This window comes from Echinops telfairi, unplaced genomic scaffold, assembly GCF_000313985.2.
Source record: "Echinops telfairi isolate 266 unplaced genomic scaffold, ASM31398v2 ScPeMD7_7409;HRSCAF=8447, whole genome shotgun sequence".
Classification (NCBI taxonomy): Eukaryota; Metazoa; Chordata; class Mammalia; order Afrosoricida; family Tenrecidae; genus Echinops; species Echinops telfairi.
This window is the reverse complement of record NW_022111309.1, coordinates 5,646,490-5,663,510: the sequence shown is the minus strand read 5'-3', so window position 1 is coordinate 5,663,510 and position 17,021 is coordinate 5,646,490.

The window sequence follows — 17,021 nt, the reverse complement described above, 5'->3', positions numbered from 1 at the left end:
CCCCTATTTTTAGTTGGCTTCCATATGTATCCCTGGATTGGGTTTGGCCCCTGTCATAGTTGCTGGACCTTACCCCAGAGATGTATGTATATAGTTGCTTTTCCCTTATGACCCATTTTTTATTTTTAAGTTTACCTCACTAGACTCATGTTGTAATTGTCCTTTTGTGCTTGGCTTACTTCACTTAGCATGGTTTTCTCTAGTTCTTCCCATACATCAATGTGCTTCATGCATTCGTCGCTGCTTTTTAGGGATGCATAGTATTCCATTGTATGTATGTACAGCAGTTTTTTTATCCATTTGTCTGTTGATGGAAATTTTGGTTGTTTCTAACTTCTTTCAATTGTGAACTGTGCTACGATGAACATTGGAGCACAGATGTCTGGCCATGGTTTGTTTCTTGCCTCTTCTGGGTATATGCCCAGTAGTGGGATTGCTGGGTCATATGTTAGCTCAATTTCCATCTGTTTTAGATATCACCATATCGTTTTCCATAATGGTCGTATGTACCTACAGGTCTACCAGCAGTGCATGAGAGCTCCTATCTCCCCACAGCCCCTCCAATTTGTTATTTATCTAATTGGGCTATCTTTGAGGGTGTTAGGTGGTATCTCAAAGTTGTTTTAATTTGCATTTCTCTTATGGCTAATGATCAGGAAATTTTTCTCATATGTTTATTGGCCATTTGGATTTCTGCCCTTGTGAAACTTCTGCTCAGGTCCTTTGCCCACCTCTTTAGTGGGCAGTTAGTTTTTTTGTTATTCTAAGTTTGCAAAGTATTGTAGATTTTAGTAATAAGGACTTTGTCTGATGTGTCATTGCTGAAGATGTGGACTCTCTTATTACTCTCTTGGTGAATCTTTTCAATGTACACAGGTGATCTACTTTCAGTATATCCCACTTGTCAATTTGTGACTCCTCTGTATTTGGATCTTTCCCTATTTTCAATAGCCTATGTATTCCCTGTGCCAAGGTTCTCAGGTTTGTCCCAATTCCCTCATAGTTTGGGGTTTTACCTCAAGATTTCTGGTCCACCTTGAGTTTATTCTTGTGCATGGAGTGAGGTAAGGGTCTTGCTTCATTTTTCTGCAGGTAGATATCCATTTTTTCCAGCACCACTTATTGAAGAGGGTATCTGCTCCCATTTGATATTTTGGGGGACCTTATCAAAAATCGGTTGTCTGTGTGCTGATGTTTTTATTTCTGGGTTTTCAGCTCTTTTCCATTGGTCTGAATATCTGTTGTTATAACAGTACCATACTATTTTGACCACTGTGACAGTATAATACGTGCTAAAGTCAGGTAGAGCAAGCCCTCCCACTTTGTCCTTCTTCTTGAAGAGTTAGTTCTCTGATAACTCTGGGCTTCTTTCCTCTCCATAAGAATTTGGTAATCCGTTTTTCCAATTCTTTGAAGAAGAATTACGGTATTCGTATTGGGATAACATTAAAGTTATATAGTGCCTTGGGCAGAACTCACATCTTTACTATATTTAGTCTTCCAATCCACAAGCATGGGATACTCCATTTGTTGAGGTCATTCTTGGTTTCTTGTAATAGTGTTCTGTAGTTTTCCTCATACAAATCTTCTGGTTTTTTTTCAGTCAGATATATCCCAAATATTTCAATTTGTGCTTAGCTATTTTAAAGGGTACTAACTTTTTAATTGTCTCTTCTGTGACCTTGTTTGATGTGTAGAGCAGTCCAATAGACTTCGTTGGTTGATCTTGTACCCTGCTACTCTGCCATATTCCTATATTGCTTCCAACACTGCACTTGTGGAGTTTAAGGGATCTTCGATATATAGAATCATATCATCTGTGAATAACAATAGTTTTATCTCTTCTTTCCCCAAGTGAATACCTTTGATGTCTTTTCTTTGTCTTACGTTGTTAGCTAGGACCTCCAATACGATGTTAAATAAGAGTGGGGAAAAGGGGCATCCTTCAATGGAATTGTTTTCATGTTTTCTCCATTGATTACCCCATTGACTGTTGATTTTTCATTTATAGCTTGTATGATACTGAGGAATTTTCCTTCCATTCCTGCAAAAAATCTCCTAATAATCCGGACTTGGAGTATATAAAGTATAAACATATGAAAATTGGAAATCACAAAAAGTGAAATGGAATGCATGAAGCTTGATATGCTAGGTGTTAGTGAACAGAAATGGACTGGTATTGGCCATTTTAAATGATAAAATCATGTTGTTTACTATGCTGGGAATGATACAATAAAAAGAATGGCATTACATTTGTGGTGAAAAAGGACAAGTCAAAATCCACTTTGAAGTGCAATGCTATCTATGATAGGACACCTTCAAGGCAGTCAACAGAATCAATGCAATTATTTTTCACATTTATGCACCAACCACTAATACTAATGATGAAGCAGTTAAAGATTCCACCAATAATTTCAGTTTGAAATTGAGCAAACATGCAATCAAGATGCATTGATAAATATTTTCCATTGAAATGCAAACATTGGAGACAAAGAGGAAGGAACATTAGTTGACAAATACGTCTTGGTGATGGAAACTAAGCTCAAGATGACAAGATAACATTTTGTAAGGCCAACAATGTCTTCCTAGACTTTTGCCCCCCAACAACACAAAAGGCAGTTATGTGCATGGACTTTTCCAGATGGAATACACAGAAATCAAATCGACAATGGAGAAGCTAAATATCAGCAACTAAAATTAAGCCCGAGGCTGACTGTGGAATACAGTTGTCGTAATGCAAACAGACATATGCACTCCCATGTTCATGGCAGAATTATTCCCAAAAGCAAGAAGTTTGAAACAGCCCCAATGTATATCAGTAGGAGAATGGCTAAGCAACATTGGTACATACACAATAGATTGCCAAATCTATTGAAACCAAAAAACGCCTTATGACATGGATGGATCTGAAGAATGCTATGCGGAATGAAGTTAGTCAGTCACAAAAAGAAAAATATTGTATGAGACCACAGCTATAAAGATCAAGACATTTGGAAGTTCTCACGGGAGGGAGTACAAAGATGGGATGATGAAGCCGCAGGCTACCAAGTTAACAGGTATTGATTTACCTGAAAGAGAGCCTAGAGATTCATCAGACTAAGAAGGAGAAGAGAAGTCAGAGGTGGGGGATGGGGCATAATATGAGGAAGGTGGGTGATGAATAGATCAAACTGTGGGTTGTGGAGTCGATGATTCGAAATGTAAATGACCCAGCTAATTCACAATAAAAATTCATTAAATAACATTTTACTCTCAGCAACATGGTAGTTTTAGCATCTTCATGGGACACAAATTGATTCTTTTTAGGGTTCTTTGAACTTAAGGAACAAAAAGAAGTCTGAAGGGGCAAGATGGGGGCTCTCGGATAGATAGGGTAAGGTTTCCCAATGAAATGATCATAGGACAATCCAATCTTACCCTTAACAAATGGCAGGTGCAGTGTGGTGATGGGAGTAGGGGGGAAGTTCCTTGGTCCAACTTTCCTGGTTTCTTTCTCACCAGTACAATTTTTAACTTTCTGAGAAATTCTTCCCAATAAGCCAACATGCGTTGTTCACATCACCCTAGGTCCTCCGTAAAATCCATGAAGGCTTCCATTTGGGGTTCCAATAAAACACTTGCTAAGAACTTCTCAGCTGACCTTTCTGCCTTAAACTTAACTGTGCCAGCCAACCTCCTCATAAGCTGTTGTTTGGATTAGACTTTTTATTTTTCAAAATCGCAGCCTAGCTAGACAAAGACACGTGTATTGCTGAGAGAAATGGTGGGCAGCTATTAACCCATATCTGTATGAGTTGGAAACCTAGTAGCAATACTTTTTTCACTTATCCTCATAATAAAAATAGAGATAAGACAATATTAATAGTTCTAATTTTCTCTTTTCAGTCATGCATTTTTAACTTTTGCCTGTTTCTCAGATCACCGATGTAGATGGCATGTGTCTTTTGATGTACGAAAGATCTCACTGAGGTCTGTTTCACCGATGTGGTGGACAAGGACATTCTAATGGTGAGGAACCATGTAAGGGTGAGGAACAAAGAAAAGGTTTTCAAATATCGGTAGGACACTAGAGTTGTTATGTGAATTCCATTCTCATAATGATCGTAGTGTTCTACCATCCCTTAAAATGTAGTGACATCTTTCTTTATACATCTTGTACCATCATTTATATATGAAACAGCTTGATCCCCACGGTCTTAAACCCTGCTCTTCCTAACCTTCCTCTTCCCTTCCATTCCACCTTTCTGATTTCTTCCACTTGAAAATATTGCTTTCCAATGCCATCTAAGCACTGGACTTCATCTCTTCCCTACACCCTCAATTCAAGGTCTGGAAAGCTCAAGAGACTTAACCAAGGTCAAAGCTCGTGTTATGAGGAGCGTGAAACTGTACATTGCCTCTGTCATTGGCATTGTTGGGTGCAGATTAGGGCCAGTGTGGTGGTGTTGCTATACAGAGTTCTCTTTCCTTCAATAATTATTCTGTGTCAGATACTGCACAGGTTCTGGGACCGCACTGGTAAGTAAGATAGGCAAGTCTCCTTGAGAACACAAAACTTATATTCTAGAATATTTTAAAAACTTTTTCACCTTCTGCCTTTTTCTACTTGAGAAATTTGCAACCCAGACAAGCATGGCCAAAAAAACAAAAAACATTAAATTCCTTATTTGAGTTTGAGTTTGAATGAATTTCAAATCATTGTTCATTCAGAAATCATGTATTATTGCTTAGTTGTTGTGATCCCCCCCTCTCATAGTGAGTTACACATCCCACTTTACCTGGGGTCTCAATGCATGTTTAAAAAGCTCTGTCTTAGAAGAGACTTGCAATAAGCAAGCATGCAAATAAATGAATAAGATGATTTCAGCAGTGGTAAGCCTTTTTCTCAATTTTTTAAAATCCTGGGTGATAAATTAGTGACTGGTTGATGAGGCCCAGTTACTCAGATTAGTGGAAGGTATCTCAGAGCATGTGGTCCTTGAGAGAAATACCGAATTATGATACAGAGCTGATGTGAAGTTTGGTGAGGAGTGAATTCCAGGCAGAGAAAGCAGCAGGTAATATATATATTTTAAAGACTAGATTATCTGGATCATTGTGAACAAGTAGTCCGAGATGGGCAGAGAGAAAATGATGGAGGATGTGCAAAGCGAGGATCAAGATTTGTGCTCATGGTAACTCTACTAGGAAGTTGAGGGTGACTTTTAAGCTGGAGAGGGCCGTAGTGTCATCTATGTTGTTTAATGACTATGCTGGTCGCCACAGGTCAGATGAACTATAAAGTACAAAATAGAGCAGAAGGCAGAGCCCGTAGGAGGCTCTTTCAGGAGCCCAGCCAGGGGCTGGGGGCTATCGACTAGGGTTGTTGAAGAATCACAGGGAAGTGGCGATGCACACAAAGTACTTACTGCTGGGTCATGTGTTGGCAATGTGAGTCAAAATCAAGGGTACCCCATAGGGTTTTGGTGGTGTTTGTTTGTTTTATTTTGTTTAACTTGATTTATGTATTAAGTCCACTCAATACATTCTCATGTGCCGAGGTAGAGAAGCGTGTGATCGGATTTGGCCATGTGAAGCTTAAAGTGTGTAGTTAGAATACAACTAAAGATGCCCAAAGGGAGGTTGAATATATAAGTCTGGAGCTCAGGAGAGAGGCCAAGGCAAGAGATAGAACTTGGAGAATCAAGTCAGACAGATAATACTTACGGTGAAGAAATTGTAGGAGGCCAGCTGTGCCCAGCAAGAATTGAAGAGGGCCCAGGGTTATTTATACATGTGGAGATCAAACCGGGGATGCAAATATAGCAAAGGGGACTGTATAGTAAAAATGAATCCTTGCCGAAAACAAGGTGTGGCCTTTGCTTTAGGATGTGATCTCTAAGATCCCGGAATGTCATGTCCAGTCAAAGTGTCCTTGCTTCCCGCATGGTCTTTGGTCAGACCCAATTTGAACAGTATAATTTAAGCTGGGGCTTGCCCACTGCACAGAGTCTTTTGGTTGGGAACTTACCACATCAGCAAGGTTCTATAATCCATTGCAATGGCCACACAGATCTCTCGACGTTCATGATTATGAGGTTTCTTATGGTAGTTCACAGGTTCCAATTAAGGTGAGAATCGCTCAGGATAGAGTTCGGTCAAACGACCTTACACAGTTTGTGTAGGGTTGCTAAGAAATGTACAAAAGGCACGTCCTTCTGTCGAAAGCCTCAACCCGAAGGCATTCATCCCCATCTCCGTGGGTCAGCAAACCCAGCTCCCTGAATGAAGGGCCAAGAGACATTCCACTCCACGAATTAGACCCCGGCACCCAAACACTCCGTCTCACTGGTTCTGTGAGCTGGGGAGTCCATTACCCTGGCTTATGCTCTGCCGCCTGGTTCTGCTGCTACCGTTTCACTGTCTTTCCCAGGTGTGAATGCTATCTTATGTCTCACGGAAATCCCCTGCACAGGGATCTCAGGGTCCGGAGGACGTACTCCAATCCTCACTCGGGCTGGCAATAAAACCCCCCGCCTGTTTCTAAAATAGCTGACGTTCTACTCTGCAGGATGACCACCACAATGAGCCCTCTTAATAAGCACTCCCCACTAAATCCTATGTGGATCTTCTCCCTCCCTCTCTGACACAGACCCATCAGTCACAGGCGCTTTGGGGAGAGTTACAGAGATTATGGCCATCCAAGCCATATTTAATCATCACTTCCCCGTAACCAGAAAGAACAAACTGTTCATTAGAGGGCAGGGCATATCATATCAGTTCAGCCTCCCGGAGGGTTAGAAACTGAGATCAACCACGTGAGCCATCGGTCATATCCTGGAGCCCCCAGAGAGATTCTATTTGTCAAGTCTCTGGAGATCTTCCCTGGTTGACAATGCTCCACGTATGTTGTCCCACCTCACTATTTTAATTCTGAGAATTGGCCCTCATATAATTCCTATCCTGCATATTTGTCATTCCTAACACTCCAGGAAGTGATTTTTACCAACTGAACCCAAACCGTACAGTCATTAATTTCCTCTTAGAGATCACGTATGAACTTCTTGAACATCTGTTTGATCAAACATCCTCTGACCATATAGGGTGCTTAACATGTGAATTATATCAATTCTCACTTACTTTTAAAAATGAAAATCTGTTTGATCAAACAGACTCTGACCATATAAGGTGGTTAACATGTGAATATATAAATTCTCACTTACTTTTAAAAATGAAAATCTGTTTGATCAAACAGACTCAGACCATATAGGGTGATTAGCATGTGAATTATATCAATTCTCATTTACTTTTTAAAAAGTAAGATCACGTTCTGTGTGTGATCACAGGTGAAAACTCAAACTCCATAGCCTGGTGAAGCAAATAGCTAAAGGGTGGTGGCTATCCTTGACTGTACATTGTAAAATAGTTCACCTGTGTTGTGTCGTTTACTCCTCACAAAAACGATGGGTGGAACTGCCTTTGGGTGTCAGCCCTGAGAATGCTTGTTCACCTGAAGGAATTGGTCTGCTTCTGTACGGATTTCAATTATTTTCCCCAGCAAATACATCTGGAATTCCTAACCCCTAGCACCTGTGAATGTGACCTTGTTTAGAAACACCCTCTTTGAAGATGTTATCAGTCAACAGGAGATTCCATTACGGAATACATTAGGTCTTAATCCAATTCGAGTGCTGTTCCCAGAAGAGGGAGACATGAGCCCAGGAGCAGAGTGCGTGAGACTCAGTAGCTGCAAGTCCCAAAGACCCTGGGGCCTCAGAAGCTGAGCCAAACCGGACGGTCCCTCTCCGCAAGTCTTCAGGAGGAACACGGCCCAGCAGGCATGTGGACCTGGCCTGGCAGCGCCCCAGCTGTGAGACAATACGTCACCATTTTTAAAAGCCATGCCGTTGTTGTATTTGGTTTAGTGGCCATAGAATACAAATACTGAACTAATGGCGGCCCTGAATTTCTAGATTATCTATCATTTTAAAGGTAGTGTCTCTAGATTCAAAAAGACAGTCTACACACATGTATGTACCATGATATATTAGGCTATACATGAGCCAAAAGACATATACTTGTTGGCTGATTGTTCTCTGCAGGCTCAGTGAAACTTCTGGTGTAAAGCAAGGTTGTTTGAGAACAGCCCAGCATTTGGCGACATTAGACTGTTGATTGCATTTGCCAGGAGACTGCTGGTGGAGGGCGAGATAGGTTTTACACAGCTGTCTAATAATGTGACTTTAGATTTCACCTGGCTTCGCTTGGGTTTATGGCAATATTAGAGCCTCGACCAGCACTGTTCAACAGAATGAATGTAAGTTAGTCCTCAGTTGACTCCTCCCCACAAAATGCTCTTCCTCCTTTGCCCACCCAATGGAACTCCTGATCCCGTCGAATCATGAATGATTTATGCAATAGCCAATGCTTCTCTATGCATTAATCTACAGTAGATATCAATGCTTGACAAGAATATAAATGGGTATGCTTGAAAGTGATATTTTTATTTCCAAGAGCTTAGAAGCCTCCATTGCCCTAAGGGAGGAGACATTCTCTTGTTCCTACATACCAGTCCTCACTACCATCCCTGCCGGTCCCCGTTTGCTATGTATTGAAGTCCAGAATGTTTCTTTTGGAAAGAGGGTTGTAAGGCTATGAGAATAAGGATCTAGAAAATGAAATTCGAACAGTAAAGTATTAAGCATCAATCATTTTTATCTTGATTTCCTGCGGTGGTAATTTCCCTGCCCCTAAATACAGCCTAGGAAAATGAAAGTGGTGAGGAGAGTTTGGAATTTTTTTTTTTTTTTTCAGGAAAGGAGCTAGATAACCCCAACTGTATCATTCTCAGCTGGAGTTTGGGGCTGGGCAGCCACCACGTAAGTCTAATATGGTGCACATACCGTTTTCCACACCCGTCTGCTCAAAAGTGCCATGTCAGCCCAATGCAGGCCTCACGGGAGAGCCAGTGGCCCTGTAGGAGAGCCAGGAGTCAGGGCTGCGACCCTCCTACGCCCAGCAGCGCTTGAGTCAGATCACATACTGATGACAAGAGACTAGGAAAGATCAATCATGCAGATCACATGCAACATGTCCCAAATCTGCTCCCTTCTGGGAACTGGAGAGTTATGAATCTATAAACCTGAACAACTAGAACTTGCCTAGGAGCTCCCTGGCTGCCTGTGTTCTTATTTGAAAAGGCACACAAGTGTGGTCCTTTTCTTCCCTGTTTTCAACGCAGTGAAACAATTTTTACCAATTGCCTTTCATTCTCCTTGAACGTTGGTGCATTATCGAGGCAGGCCACTGTTCTAGGTCTCATGTTGAAATCTGAACCCTTGGTATCTGTGAATGTGACCTCGTTTGGAAATAGAGTTTTTAAAGATGACATCCTTCAGGTTAACCTGAGGTCATGCCAAAGTGGGGTAAATCTTAATCCCATATGATGGATGTCTTTCAAAAAGAGAAGAGTGCTATGTGACAAGGGGAAGGAGGGCCACCGTGTGAAGATGCATCTTCCTGTCAAGGAATGTCTAGGGCTACCAGAAGCTGAGAGAGATAAGAGGAGGAGTCCGGGTGTCACTGTGAACATTGGGCTACTAACGGCCAGATCAGTGGTTCAAACCCACCAGTCACTCCTCAGGAGAAAATTGAGGTTGTCTGTTCCTAGAAAGATTGACAGTCTCAGAAACCACATACAGGTCTCTGTGACTTGGACTTGACTCAATGGCCACGGGGTGGGTTTGGTTACTGGAGCTGATGGCTGCGGATTTGGAGCCTGTGGGCAGAGTCCTGGTAGATACCTTGATTTACCCTGGTCTCCCCCAGCACTGTGAGTGAATACCTTTCTCTTCTTAAATACTTGGTGTCATACAGCAAATGAGAAGCAAAGGAGATACCTGAACATGTTTACATCCCTTCTCTTTGCATTTCAAATTTTCTCTCGTTTTTTCTCCTGTTCCCTCTCATTTTGTTTTTGTTGAGGTCATTTTATAGAAATCTGAGAGTGGAGGCCTCAGGCAAATGCATGCCTGCTCCTGACAGGAGTGGCTGCAGCTATGTAGACCTGTAGGTGGATTAGTTTGGGACATTCTTTGGATAGCTGAAACATATACACTACATATTTATGTAAATATGTAAAATATGTGCATGCAAGCACCTGTTCTACTTAAATACCTGGAGCATTTTTTTATAATGTAAGTGTTACAGATTTACTTTTAATATTTTCTAAGTCCAAGGTTCCATTTAATATCTACTGCTGACTCCCCTACATATGATTCATTTTAAAAAACCCACTTTTTATTATAAAGACTTGTGGCTAAATTGTCGGTAAATTTAGAATTCCTTGGCTTTTTGAGATGTAGAAAATAACTGTGAGGCTGCTGCAGTTTTCTGTGGGAATTCTTAATAGCTCTTAGGAGCCTGGTGTGGGGTTGCCATTTTAAATGATGGTGTATTGCACAAGAAACCAAGACAGGACGATATTCGAACCGTAGCCGGGAGTAGACTCATAAAGTCCCTACTTCCTCATTTATAAAGTCAAGCTGAGTTGTTCCTTTGCTTCTGCCTTGTGTGCTGACCCATGGTCTTGCCTATCCTGGGAGGCAGGTGGGCAGATACCTCCCTGGCAGCTGTCCTTGACTCCCTGCCCTCCCAAGGTTTGCCGAGGACTAAAATGCGTAGTTCTTTCCCCAGCAAGCATGTGCAGACAAGGAGAAAAGCCTGGGAAAATCCTGAAGATGCTCCCAAAGGTCTGTAATACCAGAAATAAGACCCTCTGTTTGGGAAAATATATTCATGTGGTCTTGCATTGAATAGGCATGATGGATTCTGCCAACGTGGCAAGCCAGTAGGAAGTTTAATGACCAGCAACTCACATTTCTGCCTATTAGAGCTCTTAATGACTAAAAGGGGCTTTGAAAGTGGCTACATCAAAGACAGATACATCAGCGTGTGGGGCTAAGTTGTGGGTCCATGATGCCTGTTATCGCTATTTAAGTATCTCTTCAAACATGGTATTGAGACCAAAAGTCTGTTTAATTATTATTAAACTGGAAACATGCTGCATTCCAAAGATATTTTGGAAACAATAGATTTTGATATTCACTGTTGGCTCCCATCATTTCAACAAACTTGTATTTAGGGAGCAGGTGGTGTCTGCAAGCCCAAACTACAAACTGGTGTTTAGAGATGAGGCCGATAATTCTACCACTCGTTTACAAGATTGCACTTAGGGAAATGAATTAACCTGAATATAGCTTCTGCTAGAAGCCAGAGGAATGCACAAACTTGGAAAGCTGTGTGACAAGTATACAGTCTACCTAACATATTGTGTCATTTTTGTCTGGGACAGAAATAAACAACTGAGTGGGTGTGTACAATATGGAGGAATTTTTGTTGCAAATGGTGTATTTGTGTGTCCTTTAAGAATAACACTGTTTTTATAGCTCATGAAGAGCCCCAGGAGCTGGGTGGATTACGAATTTGGGCTACTAACTGCAAAGTGAGCGGTTCAAACCCGCCAGGGACTCTATGGGAGGAAGACAAGGCTCTCCGTGTCTGTAAAGAGGTACATACTCAAACTCCATGAAGCAGTTCCACTCTACCCTGCAAGTTGGAATCTACTCAGTGGCAACTTCAAATCCAGTAGAATGACACCCGTACAAAGAAATCACAAAATCTTAGAATCACTCCTACTGGAATGATTCTGTCTATTACAAGAGACAGAAGTCCGTACAGCCCATGCTTCGTAGCGGCAAGAATGGCAAGACGTCATCTGACATGCTTTGCACGTATTGCAGAAGGACATCAGGCTCGGTAAAGGGGAGGGGCAGCGAATAGTGGAAGAGCCTCCTGAGCGCGATGGATACAGTGGCTGCAGCAATGGGCTCAGGCGTGGGCGTGGTTTGCGGATGGCATCGGACCCGGCACGGCTTCGTTCTGCGATACACTGCGTCAGAACCAACTTAATGGCACCTGAAAACAACAACCACTCTTAATCTCAGTTCCTTTGTTTATAAAACAGCTGTTTTAAATACCGTTTCCTTGGGGATTTGAAATTCCTGACACGTAGTAAATACTTGAAAACTATTTTCTGTTATCATTAACTTATTCTGTGTATATTAAGAATAAAGTAAAAGTTGCTTAACTGCCTCATAAAAATCCCGACAGAAATTCAAAGTATTAGGGGTGTTAGAATGATTTTTCTACCTCAAATAAAACTATTTCTGAGCATCAAAGAGAAGCTATATAAGCTGTAAAGATTGTAAACGTAATTTTTATTTTCGGCATGTCTTCGGACTGTTTATTTTTTATCTTTATGTAATACGACTATCAAGGAATCAGAGAAAAGGTTAGGATCCTAAAATAATATAAGCTCGATAAATCCACTTTGCTTGAGAGTTACTTTCTGAGGCAATTGGCCTTTCTAAAGTAAATTCGGAAAATGTGTTTTTGTAAAAAGTTAGAACTTGGCAAGACCAAAAATGAATTTGGGGCATGTTAGCTATGTAGTCCTGAATTTTTAAATATTTAGTCTTACTTCGAGAGAAATAGGAACAATTGATTTTAAGCAACCAAGAACAATAAACAGACTACTTCCTGAAAATGTATAAATACCTCCATGCTTTTTAAAAAGGTTCTCGGAAATGTCTTTTAGTTAGCAAGATCTAAACTTAATAGTGTCCATAGATAACGTTTATTTCTAGTATCATGGCCACCCTGCCAGGGGACTGTTCAGTTTGGGGGTCAATGAAGCTTGCTTAGCATTTGCAAACAATGGGAGCCACAGTTGGAGGGGTCTCAGCTGTCTGCTAATGAGAACATGGGAGGTCTTTGTCAAGGTGGTCCAGAACAAGTGCTTTGGGGCCATCATAAAGAATTAGGGTAGAGGTGACATTAGAACTAGCCTTTAAAGGATGGTTAGATAGAAGAAGACTGTCCCCTCTAGCGCTAATGATTTTGCTTCTTTTCTCTCCTCCACTTCACCCGTGACACCACTTTCCACGTAGTAAGGAAACCATGGACAATCATGAGAGGCTGGGGAGTCACAGGAAAACTTATATTGAAGAATAGCATTGATGAGGGTGTGTACTGATTGGGAAACCAGAGCACCTCTTTTATAGATTACCTGATGTACTGGTGAGCAAGTCAGCAAGGTGCTCTGGAATGAGTCCTGAATTCAAATTCCTCCATAAGTCACAGGCAACCTGCAGCCCTGGAGTCAGGAACCCGGTGCTCTCTGATAACTTTTATATTTGTAGAGTAAGCCTTGAAAAACTGGGTCGTTATAAAGTTAAATATTCTAATTCTCGCAAAAAAAAAAAAAGTGTCATCTGACTCATGGCAATCCCTTATGTGTCAGAGTGAAATTATGCTCCATGAAGTTTTCTGGATTTTGTTTTTCATATATATATATACATATATATTTATGTGTGTGTGTATATATGTGTAAATATATATATGTGAGTATATATATATATGTATTGACATATAATTTGCATATAATACAATTCAACCATTCATTCACTGTAAAAAGTGTTTTGCACTCATGACCACAATCTATTTTAGAACACTTTGATCTTTTCCTTTTTTTAAGTTGGGATTTAATGCATATAACATATTCCATCCTTCAATCACATCAAGCAGAATTGTAGAATTGCTCCTACAATCAGTTTCCAACCATTCTTTTTCTCCTGGACATCATCTCACTTTACCATACCACCACCACTGCACCCACCTCACCCAGAACCCCTTGTTCTACTCATTATCCCTGTAGGTTCATCAATCCTGAGTTTCCAACATTTTGATCTTTCTTGCACTCATTGTTGTTAGCTCCTCATTGCCCCCTAATGCTACCCCTGCCATGTCCCTGTCATGCCATGGAGTTGATGGTGGCTTATAGTGGCCATCTAGGGCAGGGTAGAACTGCTACCACAATCAGTTTCCAACCATTTTTTTTCTACATGGACTCCTTGACCCTGTCTCACTTTACTGCCCCCTCCTTTTTATTTGGATTCTATTAGTTACAATCCTTGGATAAGACAGGCCGGTGTGCTTCCATGTGGATTTAGTGGACGCCTCATAAGTGCTGGATGCTGACTGCAGACACCATTCTTTCTAATAGGCAATTTCCTTACCACACTTTAGGATCCATATCTCAGTGATCCCTTCATGAGGGCAAGTATTGAGCAGGGTCCTATCATAAGAATGAATTGTTCTTAGATTAGACCTATGATGAAGTGGGAGCTCAAATTTCACCCATACAATATCTATTGTTTATATGTGTCCCAGTCCACGTGAGAGACATCATTAGCATTTTGTTGGATAACACAATAAACCATAATAAACCATGGGGAATGTGGTAATTCTATGAATACTTTCAATAATTTAGCCAATGGTATAGGATTTAAAAGCTGATGAGAAGAGTTAGTTTTACATGACCACCTCCCCCAGACATGAATTTCTGGGAAAGTTCATTAATCACCCTTGAGGGACTGTCTGGTGATTTGGGATGACTATAGAACAATATTAGATGGGGAGAACTGCTGGGTCTTCTCCTTCCCCCTATCATGAGAAACTGATCCAAGCTAAGGTGAACCCTTCCACGATGAAGTGGTTTTCAGGACATAAAAGCACACAACAAGGCGCAGATGAATAACTCGTTGGTTTTGTAACATTCTATCACGCAATTTCCAGCTTCACTTTTATCACCGAGACCAGACTTTCCAACTACTGTCCCTTCCTCTTTATTCCCAACTTTGGCCTCCCCAAATAATTTTCAGTGCATCGTGATTGCTTTATTATGATCAGTTCCACACTGAATTTCAATTTCTTCATAACTAACTTTAGTGATTGGTGTATAAATTTGAATAATAGCATTAATTGGATTTCCTTGAAGCCTAGTAGATATAATCATATGACAGGCAACATTGCCCTTCAAGATAGATCTTGACCTGTCCTCTTTGACAATGGATGCAATGCCATGCCTCTGATGGTGTTATTCCCAGCATCGTCAACCATGGGGCTTTTTCTCATCCCAAATGTCCAGGACTAGTCCATTTCAGCTCACCAACACCTAGGACATCATCTTTATGCATTTCATTCAATTTCTGATGACTTCCAATTGCCTTAGTTTCATATTCTATACATTCCCAGTTCCAATTATTATTAGATTTTTGAAACAGTTTCATTTTGATGACTCATTTGAGTCATCCCGCATGGGCAAAAGAAACTTTCCTCCAAAAAAAACCATACCATTGTGTGGAGTGGGGACCCAAAGCCCATCTGTAGGCAACTGGACATCCCCTTATGGAAGGGTTGCGAGGAGGAGACGAGCCAGTCAGGCAGGGTGCAGTGTAGCAATGATGAGACATGCAACTTTCCTCTAGTTCCTAAATGCTTCTTCCCCTCTATTATCATGATCCCAATTCTACCTTACACATCTGGCTAGACAAGAGGATGTCCACTGGTACAGATAGCAACTGGAAACACAGGGAATCCAGGACGGATGATCCCTTCAGGACCAGTGGTGAAAGTGGCAATACCAGAAGGGTGGAGGGAAGGTTGGGTGGAATGGGGGAACTGATTATAGGGATCTACATATAACCCCCTCCCTAGGGGGATGCACAACAGAAAAGTGGGTGAAGGGAGACATTGGACAGGGCAAGATATGACAAAATAATAATTTATAAATTATCAAGGGCTCATGAGGGAGGGGGGAGCAGGGAGGGAGGGGGGAAAACGAGGAGCTGATGGCAGGGGCTTATGTGGAGAGCAAATGTTTTGAGAATGATGAGGGTAACGAATGTACCAATGTGCTTTACACAATTGATGTATGTATAGATTGTGGTAAGAGTTGGATGAGCCCCAATAAAATGATTAAAAAAAGAATACGAAGAAGAAGCTTTTTCCCCCACAGACTTTACTCCACCCACATTATGGTCAACGTCACTTTGGGACGACAAGCCTTCCTCAATCACACGTGGAGTGCCTTCTGATTCTGAGCTGTTCATCACCTGGCACCATGTCTGACAGTGTTCTGTTTCTGTTCCTGAATCCTCCAGCGTCTGTTACGGTTTTGATGTGATGCTTACGGTTTTCAGCTGCTAAGTCCTCCACAGTGGACCGCCAATCCCTTCTTAGTCTGACATCTCGGGTGAAAACCATTCCCGTGGGGCAACTCTGCTGGCCCTGGAAACACCAGTGACATCGTTTCCAGCATCACAGTCACCCACAAGCCACCACAGTACAACAAACTGACAGATAAGTGATGGAGTAACTTCTATGACTAGAGTTTAATTTAGTAATCACTTCAAGAAATAGCTGGGATTGTTGTACTTACATGGAATGGGTTGAAGAAATTCTTTCAAGGAAACATTTCATTTATGTTTGATACAACTTCCCAACCTCTACTTTTTTTCTATGAAAGCTTATTCCATCTGAAAGTATTAAGGAATGCAGAATAAACCATAGTGCAATAAGTTATTGCCATGGAACAAGACATTTTTTAAACAATCCACTTTTAAGTCTTTCCTGTTGTCTTAAAAAGCATTTTGGTTTTTACTTATAATAATAAAATAAAATGTGGGTGATCATCACAAGAAATGACATGTGAAGGAGGAATCATGTAAGTAAAATAAACATTTTGTAATTTTGAGCCATAGCATAATTAGAGTAGAAAATGCAAAAACTAAGGTTGATGCAGTTCACTGTTTTGACCGACACTAATTTCCCCACCGATGACATAAATACGATAAAACTGATTGTTTCTTATATCACAGACCTAATGGGTTTACTTAGGCAAAGAGTTATTTATGTTATGTTGATTGACACCCTGATGTAGTAATTAGAACTTATTAATACAAGGTAGAAAGAGGAAGATAATATTTGTTGCCTTTTCCTTTTAATATTTAAGATAATTATTTTTTTAATCATTTCATTACGGGATCATACAACTATCACAATCCATACATACATCAATTGTGTAAAGCACATTTGTACATTCATTGCCCTCATCATTCTCAAAACATTTGCTCTCCACT